Consider the following 14,679-nt stretch of genomic DNA (forward strand, 5'->3'; position numbering starts at 1 on the left):
TGTGTTCCTTCTTGCGACCAACTTGACCATTTAGTCTGGAGGGAGTTATTCGGAGTTGAACGAAATTTTTTGTTAATCCTCAAAAAGAACAAAAAAATTGAGATTCTTTTGTCTTGTCTGTATCGTTCTACAACTTGTTGTTCAGGTTGATTTTCTTGGTCTTTATGTAGTATGTGGAGAGAGTTAAGTAGTAGGGTAGCCTTCCTTTGGTGGGAATTGCATAGTTCACAGCTGAGTGAAGTAGTTAGTTTGATGGTCCGGGTTACAAGAAGAAGCATTCCTCTGTTCTGTAGGTAGTAGGTTCCTTTTGTTCTGAGGTGCTCCATGCCCCTTTGCTTGATTGCTATGTGGTAAGGCAACAAAGATTATTAGCAGTTCCTTGTACTAACCAAGAGAACATCCATTTCGTGATTTTGGGTTTTGAGTCGTCTTTGCTAAACCAGTTGCAGCTTGATGAGATAAGTACTAAGTATATCATGTGCATAATTTTCATCAGTCTGCATATTCAAATGACTACTGATATCCCCTTTGTTGTTATGTGGCACTGAATCAGTAGTCATTTTTACAAAATCATGTGTCATGTTCCTTTCTGAAACATATAATATGGAGAGACAACCTATGGAACTATTCAGATTTGTATGGCAGCCTTAACTTCGCTGGGTAAGAAATTTATTTGATCTTCCTCCAACTGGTTTTTATCATATCAAACTACTGCAGAGCATACAAATTTCTTCACACATACCAACGATTCATTTTAGTTTACTAGCAATTCTTTTGTTATTTGCGCCTTCCATATGTGCATATATTGATGCAAGGCATGAGAAGATGCAGGTGAGTATTGTATTTCTTTACGACCCTCTCCTATATTTAATAGATGTATAATATGAAACATGTGATGTTTGTTTCAATTTTTTTTGCTTTACCACATTTTGTGGACAGAGATCTAAACCTCCTTTCCATGTAATACTTTGAAGAATATTTTAATGCTAAATGTTTGAAGGATTTATACTGCTTCACCAAGCCAATGAATGGTAAAGATGTATCAAAATATGTTAATGATGACAAAACTTTTAACTATACTACTATTAGATTTAAACATTTTTAGTTGCACATTTGTCAGCATCTCCTATATGGCCTGTCAAACTTCAATGCGGTTGTACAAGGTCAATAATGAAATGTTTTTCAGTTTTGTGTTGATTCATTCTTTTGTAGCCAGACACCCGGTGTTAGTCCCTCATGCAATTCGTGATAGTTTTACAGCACGGTGGAGTACACAAACTGATTTTATGCCTCTTCAAGCATCTTACATGAATAAATTAACTGAAAAATATTGGCTTAAGTGATACGGGGTCATGGGAAATCCCTTAGATATATCCTTGCAGAACAGAAGCTGCGAATATGCGCTCCAGATTTTGTTACTAGTAATTTTTTATAATTCTAGACGGTAAATCTTTATTTATAGGAATTTGCATGACTTCTTTTCATGTTCATTTTATATCTGCCATGATAAGTAGGAAATAATGTCTTCTCATATATAATACTTTTTATAGGAATTTGCATGACTTCTTTTTATGTTCATTTTATAATAGTTTCAGGATTTGTTTGGTCTTTGGATCTTTTTATTTTTGTTTGGCTTTCCTTGCACATTTGTTATGTCCAATCGTAAATGTTTGATGCACACTGCCTGGAAATTTCTTAAGTTTTTATAACATTGAATTCAAAAGGTGAAAAAAATAAATGAAATTTAGATGTTTATGGTCTTTTTCAAGCATCTAGATTTGTTAAATTACTTACTTGGGCACTGTTTGTGGTTGGTGTATCGCAATGAATAAATGTCCAATAACTTTCAATATCGACATCTCGCTTTCAATATCAACATCAAGGAAATAAGGTCTTGGTGGGTTAGTTTCGAAGATAGATGTCTAACGCTAACTGCAATTGGGTTAAGATAATATTAGCCTGAACAAGCCAAAAATGACATTTTTGTGGAAAGTTGTTCAAAATATTATTCCTGTGATCTGGCGAAGCGCTACCTATGTTTCTAGTCCAGGTAATTTTGGAGTAGTTAGCACGGGTGGAGCTTTAGAAAGGCTCAATGGGGCGTGGGCCACCCAAGGCTGGAGCAATTTTATTATGCAAAGCCTAGCAACCAATGCTGACCTACACCGATGTAGAGCAGGAACATAGTAGGCAGGAGCCTCGCATGAATAGCACTGAAGCATTTGTTTGGTCGCCACTCCTCGATAAAAGCACTATCTCAGGGTCCTACAACGCACATCAGCCACTAGCTACCGCGGCACCCGCCAAGGTCGAATGTGCTGCTATCAGTTTTTCCTTCCTTGGCTAGTTCCTGATCTCATGCAACATGAGTGCATGTTTCCATTTCGATGTCCCATCTCCTAGTAGTAGCACGCCTTAAAAAAGTATTTTCTGCTAGCCAGTAGAATTTTGGTTCTACACTACCGTAGAGGTGTGTGTGATTTTGTTTTCTTTGTACAAGCATGTATGTGCCGCCTTTCGTTTGTACTGCCATCATATTGTATTTTTTAGATTAGCAAACGATGTGGAAGGTGGAACAATTTTTCATGCCCATGGGTGGGGTAAACGGAGAACATGCATGATGGTAAGTGCACAATTCTGTGCATGCCCATTGTTGTATGCACTAACAAGGGATTTTGGGCAGTGGTCTATGAATGATACACGTTTTTCCTATGTTTGGAAAATGACCCACATTGTTGCCCATGGGAATCACCAAAGATGTTGTACGGGTTAATATCATCAATGAAGTGATGATTCATGTTATTACATTTCCCCCTGCAGCTTTTTGACTATTACTTGTTCATGTTTCAGCTGGCTGCTAAAGCCCAATCAACAGAAGTTGTGAATGTGTGCTCCAGATGGGGTGGTTTTGCTAGAACTTTCAGGTAACCATCTTATTTTCATGTATATGAGATTTGCTGGAGATACAATATGCGTGCATGTGTAACACTATTGTGTACTTTTGAAGTTCCTCGGTGGAAAGCCAACTGGAAATGAGGTTACCGGAATAGATTTTGGAACAAGTAATTATTGTATCTATGTTATGGAGGGAAAGGTTTGTGGCTGTGACATCTTTGTTTACAACATTCATGTCTATGTGAAAAGTGCAGGCAAGTTTCTCTTTCATAAGAAAATGGTTCATAGAGCACACACTTGTCTGTCACAAGTGAGTCGGTGAGGATACCTAGCGGTATATTTGTCCTATTACGAGTAACTTAATGTTTGTCAGCGTTTGATAAAGCATATGGGTCTCCTAATCATCGTTTGTTACTTCCTATACACATATTTTCAAGAAGCAGGTTCTTGTTGCAATGTGAGGTTCACTTTCGGCCATCTGTTTTATTGAGGTAGTAGTTGATAGCTGTATGATCTGATGAGTGTTTATTCTGCATACATCATACCACATATGTTGAATTGTGTGGTATGAAAACATGGGATTTTTGGTACGCAACTAGTAGGCATGATGGAGTAGTAATATGCTTCTAGTATAGTCCATATTTTAAATGGTTGATTCGACAGTTGGTTGCTTCGTTTATGTAAGCGACTATTCCTGGATTTGGTCTCCAAGCTCAAATTGTCGATAACAATTGCAAGAGATGGATGCATGGTACTGTTGTCAGAGGTTTCCTTTGTGCATTGGTTTCTCTTGCTTCTGTAAGGTTGCCTTTATCCAAATATAGGAGTAGGGTTGTCTGAATTTGGCATGCGATTTGCAGTTGTTCGTTATGAGATTATTTATCTTGTTGTGATATTCTTTGCAAGAACTAAACTTTTTTGTTTGTTTTGCTACTAGTATTTTTTAATTATTTATAGTAAATCTTTATTTATAGGTAATTGCATGACTTCTTTGTATGTTCATTGTCTATCAGGCATGATAATTAGGAAATAATTATCTTCTCGTATATAATACTTAGTTTCATGATGTCTTTGGTCTTTGGAAGTTTTTATGTTCGTTTGAGTGTCCTTGCATATTTTTTACGTCCAACCGTAAATATTTGATTCACACTACCTGACAATATCATATGTTGTTATAACATTGAATTCTAATGGTGAAAAAACAAATGATATTCAGATGTTTATGGTCTTTTTCAGACATCCAGATTTGTTAAATTGCTTATTTGGGCACTATTTGTGCATGATGTTTCACAATGAACAAATGTCCAATCGCTTTCAATATCAACAACTTGTTTTCCACGTCGACATCAAGGAAATAAGGTCATGGTGGGTTACCATCAAAGATATATGTGAAAGGTTGTCTGCAATTGGGGTAAGATAATATTAGCCAGAACAAGCCAAACATGACTTCATATTTTTGAGGAAAGTTGTGCAAAATCGTTTTCCTGTGATCTTATATAATGGTATGCGGTGAAGCACACCCTATATGTGCTTCTAGTTCACGTAATTTGCGGACTGGTTAGGTTAGTGCCGCTACCGTTTTTTCCTTCCTTGGCTAGTTCCTGATCTGATGTAGCATGATGAGTGCATGTTTCCATTTCGACGTCTCGTCTCCTAGTAGTAGCATGTCTCTAAAAAAAATATTATCACCTAGCCAGTGGAATTTTGGTTCTGCACTACCGTATAGGTGACTGATTTTGTTTTCTTCGTACAAGCATGTACGTGCCGCCTTTGGTTTGTACTACCATGAATGAAGCGATGATTCATGTTATTACATTGCGCCCTGTGGCTTTTTGACTATTGCTTGTTCACGTTTAAGCTGGCTTCTAAAGCCAAATAAACAGAAGCTGCGAATGTGTGCTCCATATGGTGTGGTTTTGCTAGAACTTTCAGATAAACAATTTATTTTTATGTATATGAGATTTGGTGGAGATACTCCAGTATGTGTGCACGTGTAACACTTTTGTGTAATTTGAAGTTCCTAGGTGCAAAGCCAACTGGAAATGAGGTTATCGGAATTTACGTCAGAACAAGTAATTATTGTGTCTCTGTTATGGAGGGAAAGGTGTGTGGCCGTGGCATCCTTGTTGAAAACATTCATGTCTATGCGAAAGTGCAGACAAGTTTCTCTTTCTTAAAAAAATGGTTCGCAGAGCACACACTTGTCTCTTCACCAGTATATATGTCCTATTACGAGTAACTTAATGTCTGTCAGTGTTTGCTAAATGATATTCATTTCCTCATCATGGGTTGTTACGTCCTGTACACATATGTTCAAGAAGCAGGTTCTTGTTGCAATGTTAGGTTCACTTTTGACCATCTGTTTCTCTGAAGTAGTAGTCGATACGTTTATAATCTGATGGGTATTTATCCCGCATACATCATACCACATATGTTGGATTGTGTAGCATGAATACATGGGGTTTTCCATCCATTCACTACTGACCAATACATTAGCATGCTTAAAATATGTTTTTTTGCTTGCTTATAACTTTAATTTTAAAACAGGCGCCGAAAGTGCAGGCTAGTTTTCCTTTGGTAAAGCAAAAAGGTTCATAGAAGCACACACCTTTTCCCTCAGCATCCAGTTGCCGAAGAAATGTTAGGAGATGGCAGCAAATATGTAGGTTCTGCACATGAGGTATGTGACTTTCTTGCGTTAATTCTGTAATTTGTTTAGCAAAAACTCGCTTGTGTGCTCCCGCTCGCCTGATCCTTGTATGTGACACCATATTTGACCATTCATCCGCATTAATGCATTTTGTACTCACAAGAGTATTGAAAGGAATAGGTAATACAAATCATAGAAGTGTAGTTAGTTAGTTCTCTGTACTTGATGTGTTCTAACATATAGCCACACTTTTAGTAAATGCGTGTACTGTCTTGTACCTCTTCTCGGTAACCGCTAAAATTTATATGAACTTGGAGCGAGTAATTTCCTCCACACGTCTCATACTCCATCCTAAATAACTTGTCACTCAAATGGTCCCATTTGAGCGACAAGTAATTTGGGACGGAGGGTGAACTTTTTCCTACTAACCATCAAGTGCTACCGAGCAATCATCTGCCACACCTCAGTATCTACTTGTACGCATCCGCATCCATGATCACTAAAGTAGTGATCTAAATTAATTTAAGATTTTTTATAAACTATATAAGGTTTTTTTGACCACTGAAGTAGTGATCTACAAAGTTTAATACTCCCTTTTTAAACAAATATAAGAGCAATTAGATCACTATTTTAGCTATATAAACACCCTTATATTTATTTAAGGATGGAATATTAGTTTACAGAGGTAGTAATAATCAAGTGCACAAATCAGAAGAGAGAAAAAAAATCCTATTCTCGTACCTCATGATCTGGGAATAATTGGAGATCCATATTGCCTGAACTGAGCAATCACCCTCTGCCATGGTGATCTTTCTTCTCTTGGGTGCGGCGCCTACCGGAGAGAGAGAGAGAGAGAGAGAGAGAGAGAGAGATAGGGAGGGAGAGAGGGAGGGAGAGAGGGAGGGAGAGAGGGAGAGGGAGAGAGAGGGAGAGAGGGAGAGGGAGGGAGAGGGAGGGAGAGAGGGAGAGAGAGAGAGACGGCGTGGGCTCGGGGAGGCCGGCGACGACGGCGGGCGCGGGCTCGGGGAGGACGGCGTGGGCTCGGGGAGGCCGGCGCGGGCTCGGGGAGGCCGGCGACGACGACGGGCGCGGGCGACGGCGACGGCGACGGCGGGGGCGGCGGGCGGCGTCGGGGCAGCCTGGCGGCGTCGATGTGCTCGGCGTCGTCGGGGGGCAACTGGTGGCGATGAACTCTGCAAAACTGAGAAGTGCTACTTATATACAAGGAGCATTGGTCCCGGTTGGTGGCACAAACCGGGACTAATGCACCCTTTAGTCCCGGTTGGTGCCACCAACCGGGACCAAAGGCCTCTTTTTCGGCAGCCCAAAGGGCGGGAAGCTGCGACCTTTAGTCCCGGTTGGTGGCACCAACCGGGACCAATGCCCCCCCTTTAGTCCCGGTTGGAGCCACCAACCGGGACCAAAGGCCCCTATGCTGCCCGCATCGGGGCCAAAGTTTAGTCCCACCTCGCTAGTTGAGAGGGACGCGCAGTGGTTTATAAGCCCCACTGCCGCACCCCTCTCGAACTCCTCTCTACTGCAGGCTTATGGGCCTACTTGCGACTGCTTTGCCTGATGGGCCTTCTGGGCCTACTGCGGGCCTGAATCCTGGCCCATAGTAGGGATTCAAATCGTATTCAGGCCGTGGGGGCCCAGTGGGGGGCATTTTTTTTGTTTTTTGTTTTCTTTACTTATTGTTGCTATTTTTATTTTTTTCCAGTTTTTTTGTTTTGTTTTGTGCATTATTTATTTTCTTTTGTTTTTTGCTTTATTTTTAATTCTTTTTGCTTTTAGTTTTAGGAAAATTATAAACTTTCCACTTTTTTGTTTTTTTTCTTTCTTGCTTTATTTATTTTATTTTGTTTCTACTTACAACAAAATACTTATCGTTGCTATTTTTAATTATTACGAGGGCCAAACCATAAGACATTAAAGCATTTCAAATGAACTATGAAAAAGTTGAAAGTTGGCATGGTATCATAAATTGACCCACACATAGCATGTGCATGTACAAAACGGACAATGGTATCATACTCGTCAGTTACAAAGTTGGCATGGTATCATCATAATAGTTGCGGGAGAAAGTCTTCACTTTTTCTTCGCTTGTGTCATTTGCTTATTGCGCCGTAACCATGGATAATCTTCATCGTTTATCAGGATGCTGGGGTCAGCCTTGACTTTAAAGGGAGGAATTTCATGAAACTTTTCATAATCTTCAGACATGTCTGTCTTGTCCTCCACTCCCACGATGTCCCTTTTTCCTGAAAGAACTATGTGGCGCTTTGGCTCATCGTATGATGTATTCACTTCCTTATCTTTTCTCTTTGTCGGTCTGGTAGACATGTCCTTCACATAGATAACCTGTGCCACATCATTGGCTAGGACGAACGGTTCTTCAGTGTACCCAAGATTTTTCAGATCCACTGTTGTCATTCCGTACTGTGGGTCTACCTGTACCCCGCCTCCTGACACATTGACCCATTTGCACTTAAACAAAGGGACCTTAAAATCATGTCCGTAGTCAAGTTCCCATATGTCCACTATGTAACCATAATATGTGTCATTTCCCCTCTCGGTTGTTGCATCAAAGCGGACACCGCTGTTTTGGTTGGTGCTCTTTTGATCTTGGTCAATCGTGTAAAATGTATTCCCATTTATCTCGTATCCTTTCCAAATCAATACAGTCAAAGATGGTCCCCTGGATAATAAGCACTGCTCCGGGTGTTTGGAGCGTAGACTGTTCTTGTGTTCATCGACATACGGGGTCACCAAGGTAGAGTTCTGTAGAACTGTGTAGTGTGCTTGAGACCAAGAATATCTGTCCCTGCATATTATTGAGTCCCTTCCAAGCGTGCCTTTTCCAGTCAGTCTCCCCTCATACCGCAATTTAGGGAGACCTATCTTCTTAAGGCCAGGAATGAAGTCAACACAAAACCCGATGACATCCTCTATTTAATGGCCCATGGAGATGCTTCCTTCTGGCCTAGCGCGGTTACGGACATATTTCTTTAGGACTCCCATGAACCTCTCAAAGGGGTACATATTGTGTAGAAATACTAGGACGTGTGTCATGATATTGAAGAAGGATGGTGGGAACACCAGCTCGAAACTGACAAGACATTGCACCACATCACTCCTTAGCCTTGGTATGATTTCTGGATCGATCACCTTCTGAGATATTGCATTGAGGAATGCACATAGCTTCTCAATGGCTAATCGGACGTTTTCCGGTAGAAGCCCCCTCAATGCAACCGGAAGCAGTTGCGTCATAATCACGTGGCAGTCATGAGACTTTAGGTTCTGAAACTTTTTCTCTGCCATATTTATTATTCCTTTTATATTCGACGAGAAGCCAGTCGGGACCTTCATACTAAGCAGGCATTCAAAGAAGATTTCCTTCTCTTCTTTGGTAAGAGCATAGCTGGGAGGACCTTCATACTGCTTTGGAGGCATGGCGTCTTTTTCGTGCAAACGTTGCAGGTCCTCTCGTGCCTCAGCTGTATCTTTTGTCTTCCCATACACGCCCAAGAAGCCTAGCAGGTTCACGCAAAGGTTCTTCGTCACGTGCATCACGTTGATCGAAGAGCGGACCTCTAGGTCTTTCCAGTAGGGTAGGTCCCAAAATATAGATTTCTTCTTCCACATGGGTGCGTGTCCCCCAGCGTCACTCGGAACAGCTAGTCCACCGGGACCCTTTCCAAAGATTACGTGTAAATCATTGACCATAGCAAGTACGTGATCACCGGTATGCATGGCGGGCTTCTTCCGGTGATCTGCCTTGCCTTTGAAATGCTTGCCTTTCTTTCGACATTGATGGTTGGTCGGAAGAAATCGACGATGGCCCAGGTACACATTCTTCCTGCAGCTTGCCAGGTATATACTATCGGTGACAAGTAAACAGTGCGTGCATGCATGGTATCCCTTGTTTGTCTGTCCTGAAAGATTACTGAAAGCGGGCCAATCGTTGATGGTCACGAACAACAACGCCTTTAGGTTAAATTCCTCCTGTTTGTGCTCATCCCACGTCCGTACACCGTTTCCATTCCACAGCTCTAAAAGTTCTTCAACTAATGACCTTACGTACACATCAATGTCATTGCTGGGTTGCTTAGGGCCTTGGATGAGAACTGGCATCATAATGCCCTTCCGCTTCATGCACATCCAAGGAGGAAGGTTATACATACATAGAGTGACGGGCCAGGTGCTGTGATTGCTGCTCTGCTCCCCGAAAGGATTAATGCCATCCGCGCTTAAAGCAAACCATACGTTCCTTCGCTCACTTGCAAACTCATCCCAGTACTTTCTCTCGATTTTTCTCCACTGCGACCCGTCAGCGGGTGCTCTCAACTTCCCGTCTTTCTTACGGTCCTCACTGTGCCATCGCATCAACTTGGCATGCTCTCCGTTTCTGAACAGACGTTTCAACCGTGGTATTATAGGAGCGTACCACATCACCTTCGCAGGAACCCTCTTCCTGGGGGGCTCGTCGTCAACATCACCAGGGTCATCTCGTCTGATCTTATACCGTAATGCGCCGCATACCGGGCATGCGTTCAGATCCTTGTATGCACCGCGGTAGAGGATGCAGTCATTAGGGCATGCATGTATCTTCTGCACCTCCAATCCTAGAGGGCATACGACCTTCTTTGCTGCGTATGTACCGTCGGGCAATTCGTTATCCTTTGGAAGCTTCTTCTTCAATATTTTAAGTAGCTTCTCAAATCCTTTGTCAGGCACAGCATTCTCTGCCTTCCACTGCAGCAATTCCAGTACGGTACCCAGCTTTGTGTTGCCATCTTCGCAATTGGGGTACAACCCTTTTTTGTGGTCCTCTAGCATGCGATCGAACTTCAACTTCTCCTTTTGACTTTCGCATTGCGTCCTTGCATCGACAATGACCCGGCGGAGATCATCATCATCGGGCACATCGTCTGGTTCCTCTTGATCTTCAGCAGCTTCGCCCGTTGCAGCATCATCGTGCACATCGTCTGGTTCCTCTTGATCTTCAGGAGCATCACCGTATTCAGAGGGCACATAGTTGTCATCGTACTCTTCTTCTTCGCCATCTTCCATCATAACCCCTATTTCTCCGTGCCTCGTCCAAACATTATATTGTGGCATGAAACCCTTGTAAAGAAGGTGGGTGTGGAGGATTTTCCGATCAGTGTAAGACTTCGTATTCCCACATACAGGGCATGGACAACACATAAAACCATTCTGCTTGTTTGCCTCAGCCACTTCGAGAAAATCATGCACGCCCTTAATGTACTCGGAGGTGTGTCTTGAACCGTACATCCATCGCCGGTTCATCTGCGTGCATTATATAATTAAGTGACCAAATTAATAGAAGTTCATCATCACATTAAAACCGAAGTACATACATAGTTCTCATCTAACAACATAAAGCTCTGCAGAGCATCTAAATTAATTAAACCATACACTGAAACTATGTAAAACATTTCAATGCGAAAACAAATGCGATCATAATCGCAACCAATGTAACAAACTGATCCAACGGCATAATGATACCAAGCCTCGGTATGAATGGCATATTTTCTAATCTTTCTAATCTTCAAGCGCATTGCATCCATCTTGATCTTGTGATCATCGACGACATCCGCAACATGCAACTCCAATATCATCTTCTCCTCCTCAATTTTTCTAATTTTTTCCTTCAACAAATTGTTTTCTTCTTCAACTAAATTTAACCTCTCGACAATAGGGTCGGTTGGAATTTCCGGTTCAACAACCTCCTAGATAAATAAAATCTATGTTACGTTGGTCGGCATAATTGTCATAAACAATAAATGAACCAATAGTTATGAAAAGATAATATATACCACATCTGAATCATAGACAGGACGAGGGCCGACGGGGGCGGATACCAAAACCATCGCACTATATAAGATGCAATAATAAAAGTAAGAAAATTATACAAGTATCTATATAAACATACAAGTAAGAGTTTTTTTCCTTTCAGAAAGAAGATAAGAACAAGAGGCTCACCACGGTGGTGCCGGCGACGCGACCGATCGACGGCGGTGAAGACGGGGACGGGACGTGACGGACCGCTAAACCTAGACAAATATTAAGAAAAATGGAGCTTGGAGGTGGAGCTTGGAGAGGAGAAAGCTTAAGTAGTGTGGCTCGGGCATTCCATCGAACACCTCGTGTGCATAGGAGGTGAGCTAGAGCAACACAAAGCTCTCTCCTCACCGGCCATGAAAAACAGAGCAGTGAGAGTGCTCTGCTCGCGGGGTATATATAGGCAATTAATTGGTCCCGGTTCGTAGCATGAACCGGAACTAAAGGGAAGCCTTTGGTCCCGGTTCATCCCCCCAACCGGGACCAATGGTGGTGGGCCAGGAGCAAGGCACATTGGTCCAGGTTTGTCCCGCCAACCGGGACCAAAAAGTCCAGACGAACCGGGACCAATGGCCCACGTGGCCCGGCCGGCCCCCGGGGCTCAAGAACCGGGTCCAATGCACCCATTGGTCCCGGTTCTGGATTGAACCGGGACTAATGGGCTGGACCGGCCTGGACCATTGCCCCCTTTTCTACTAATGCTCGTTCGTCCCGCCTCCCGTCGTTGCACAACCCCGGGCTCTGGTAGTGACATGTGGGATTGGCGCGGCAACATGTGCTGGCGGTTAAACAAACATGTAGGACCCACACGTCATGTGTCGACGGAGGGCAGCGCCATCGCTAGATTGATGTCAAGTCAAGGATTCACAACTCATACTTAACAATATGTTGAGGTCGATCCGGCCGATTGATTTTGGCATGCATGCGTATTTGTCCGATCCTGCCGGGCGTTTGAGTTGAGGTCGATCCGAGCGTGCATCGAATCTCGTTTTTTTACCCATGCTAGTACACGTAATCAAGGCTCTCCAAAAAGAAAAAGGAAAATGAAAAAAATGCACGCGTCGGTTAGAGCATTTACATCCGGACGCCTCATAGCCGCCTCAAACATCCGGTCTGACTGCCCGGTCACTGACCGACCAAAAAAAAAGAAAAACAAGCATGACGGACGGTCCGGTCACTGACCGACCAAATAACGACCCCAAACGTCCTGGCTAACCGGCATCCCTCAAACCCAACCCAAATGTGGCGCGGATATAGGAAGGCCCGGGCTTGGCGGCCGCGGACCACAACGGCCCCAAACGTCGCAGACGTGTTTGTCCGTGTACTAGCAATGCAGCGGACATAAAGACGAGGCCTGTCAACCCACCCACTGTTATAACTCGGGAATTTTGACCGTCAATCACCAAGTTTTCGTCTGAAAAAAATTGGGTCCAAAACTACCGACAGGAAGTGAAAAAGTGAAAAAGTGAAAAAATTTGCGCCTCATACTCGGGGTGTCAGGGTTCAAAGTGAAAGTGAAGATGAAAAAGAGAAAGTGAAGGAAGTGAAAAAGGAAATTTTGACCGTCAATCACCCTGACACCCCGCATCCTCTCCTCTCCTCTCCCGACGCGCCGCCGCAGCCGCCGCCGCCGCCCCCATCTCCGACTCCGATGCGCAGCCACCGCCCCTCACCTTCCTCCATCTCCATCTCACCCACCGCCACCCCCTTCTCTCCCTCGGCTGTCGCGCTTCCGGATGGACCCGGTGAGTAGGCCGGCGGCGCTCCCCGATCTGCTCGTCCTGCCGGCCGCGGCGAAGTGAGGCTCCAGGATCCGCGCTCGGGGCGGCCTCGACGCAGGTGCTCGGTGTGCCCGGCCGCCCAAGACTCCGCCTTCCTCACGCTAGTGCGTCTGGAGAGGAGGAGGGGGCGGCACACACAGCCGTGCCCTGCCGTCGGCGACGACGGCGCGGCCGTGCCCTCCGACGCCGCTCTTCTGCGCGCGTGAGGACACCAACTCCACTCTCGACGACGACCGCGCCATGGAATGGAGCCCTTCAAGGAAGGTCCCCTCTTCCTCTCCTTGTCTCTCTCCTTCACCTCCAATTTCTCTCACCTCGTGGCCTGCTTGGTGCCACGGCCATGTCCAATTAGGCTCGCTCGATTGGGCGCTCAATTGATTGCCTCACATGCATGCTACATGGTCTCCGCAGGATGCACCCAATTGCTTGCTTGGTTTCCCTAAAATCCCCAGTTTTATTTTTTAGGGTTCACCGTTGCTGTTCTATTCACTGTCTCGTGCTTATTTTTCTAGCTTAAGGCTTTTGCTTAGAGTTGTAAATTCATTCATGTCTTAACTGGATACTATGATATGATTGCCAGTATTTGATTCTTGAAAGGTCTGCTGTTTAGCATCAACCTCGGATTCTCTATTCACTGAATCTTTGGGGGAGGGGCGCTCTCACACCCTGGGTTCAGATGATCTCGCATTATGCGTCATCCGATACCCCATGCATGTTTGTGCCAAAAGCAGGCACTGGCGTTCTGAAAAAATGTTGTATTTGTTATTGCGTGTACTGGGAGACGCATATATAGGAGTACGTGGTGAGCTGCACCGTCGGCTGTGCCTCTGTTCCCCACTTCCGTCGGCTGTGCCTCTGTTCCCCACTTCCGTCAGCTTGTTTTTTTGTGTACAGAAACAAACTGGACGACATGTCTCCAGTAGATTCGGAGCAGTTGGCCGTAGAACATGGCGGCGACAGGACTTCCCGCTCTTTGTCTCCGACAAAATGGACTTCCCGCTGGGTCCAATTAGCACGAGTCGAGCTTAATTTGTATAAGAGGAGCTAGACTCGACTACTCATGCGCTGCCCAACTACCTAAGCTAGTCTTTTTGTTGCTGCACGGACATGTCCATAGTTTAGTAGCTGAAATTCAGAAGTCAGAACTGTTCGTCTGCACACTGATAGGAATAGTTCCGATGCATCGACCGACATCGTTGTAGTAGGGAGATTAGTTTTCGTGCAATGGACAGTGATATTGCTATTTGATGTTCGTAATGCAATTCTAGCTAGTTGAATAGAGTTTCAGCTGAGATTGGGATTATGCATTTGCAGACTTTGGGTTGCTTGTAACCCGCCATGTCACAGATAGGGTGCCTGTTAGAAATCTTCTATGGGTAAGTATGCAGAGAAGATCTTATCATGGCTGCTGTTTCTTTCAGTATAATAACTTGGACTTGCATGTACTTTGTAGGGGTAACCAACAAGCGACAAATATTCAGTCTTGAG

The 14,679-nt window shown here is 44.0% G+C and overlaps 1 long non-coding RNA gene across 1 annotated transcript; it reads left to right on the forward strand.

Annotated features, from left to right (window-relative positions):
- Nucleotides 1-5,460: 5,460 nt before the first annotated feature.
- Nucleotides 5,461-14,679, forward strand: LOC123040213 (uncharacterized). The gene is made up of 3 exons (XR_006418089.1): nt 5,461-5,575; nt 14,506-14,567; nt 14,645-14,679. It is a non-coding gene; the product is annotated as an uncharacterized lncRNA (long non-coding RNA).

This window comes from Triticum aestivum, chromosome 2B (genome assembly GCF_018294505.1).
Source record: "Triticum aestivum cultivar Chinese Spring chromosome 2B, IWGSC CS RefSeq v2.1, whole genome shotgun sequence".
Classification (NCBI taxonomy): Eukaryota; Viridiplantae; Streptophyta; class Magnoliopsida; order Poales; family Poaceae; genus Triticum; species Triticum aestivum.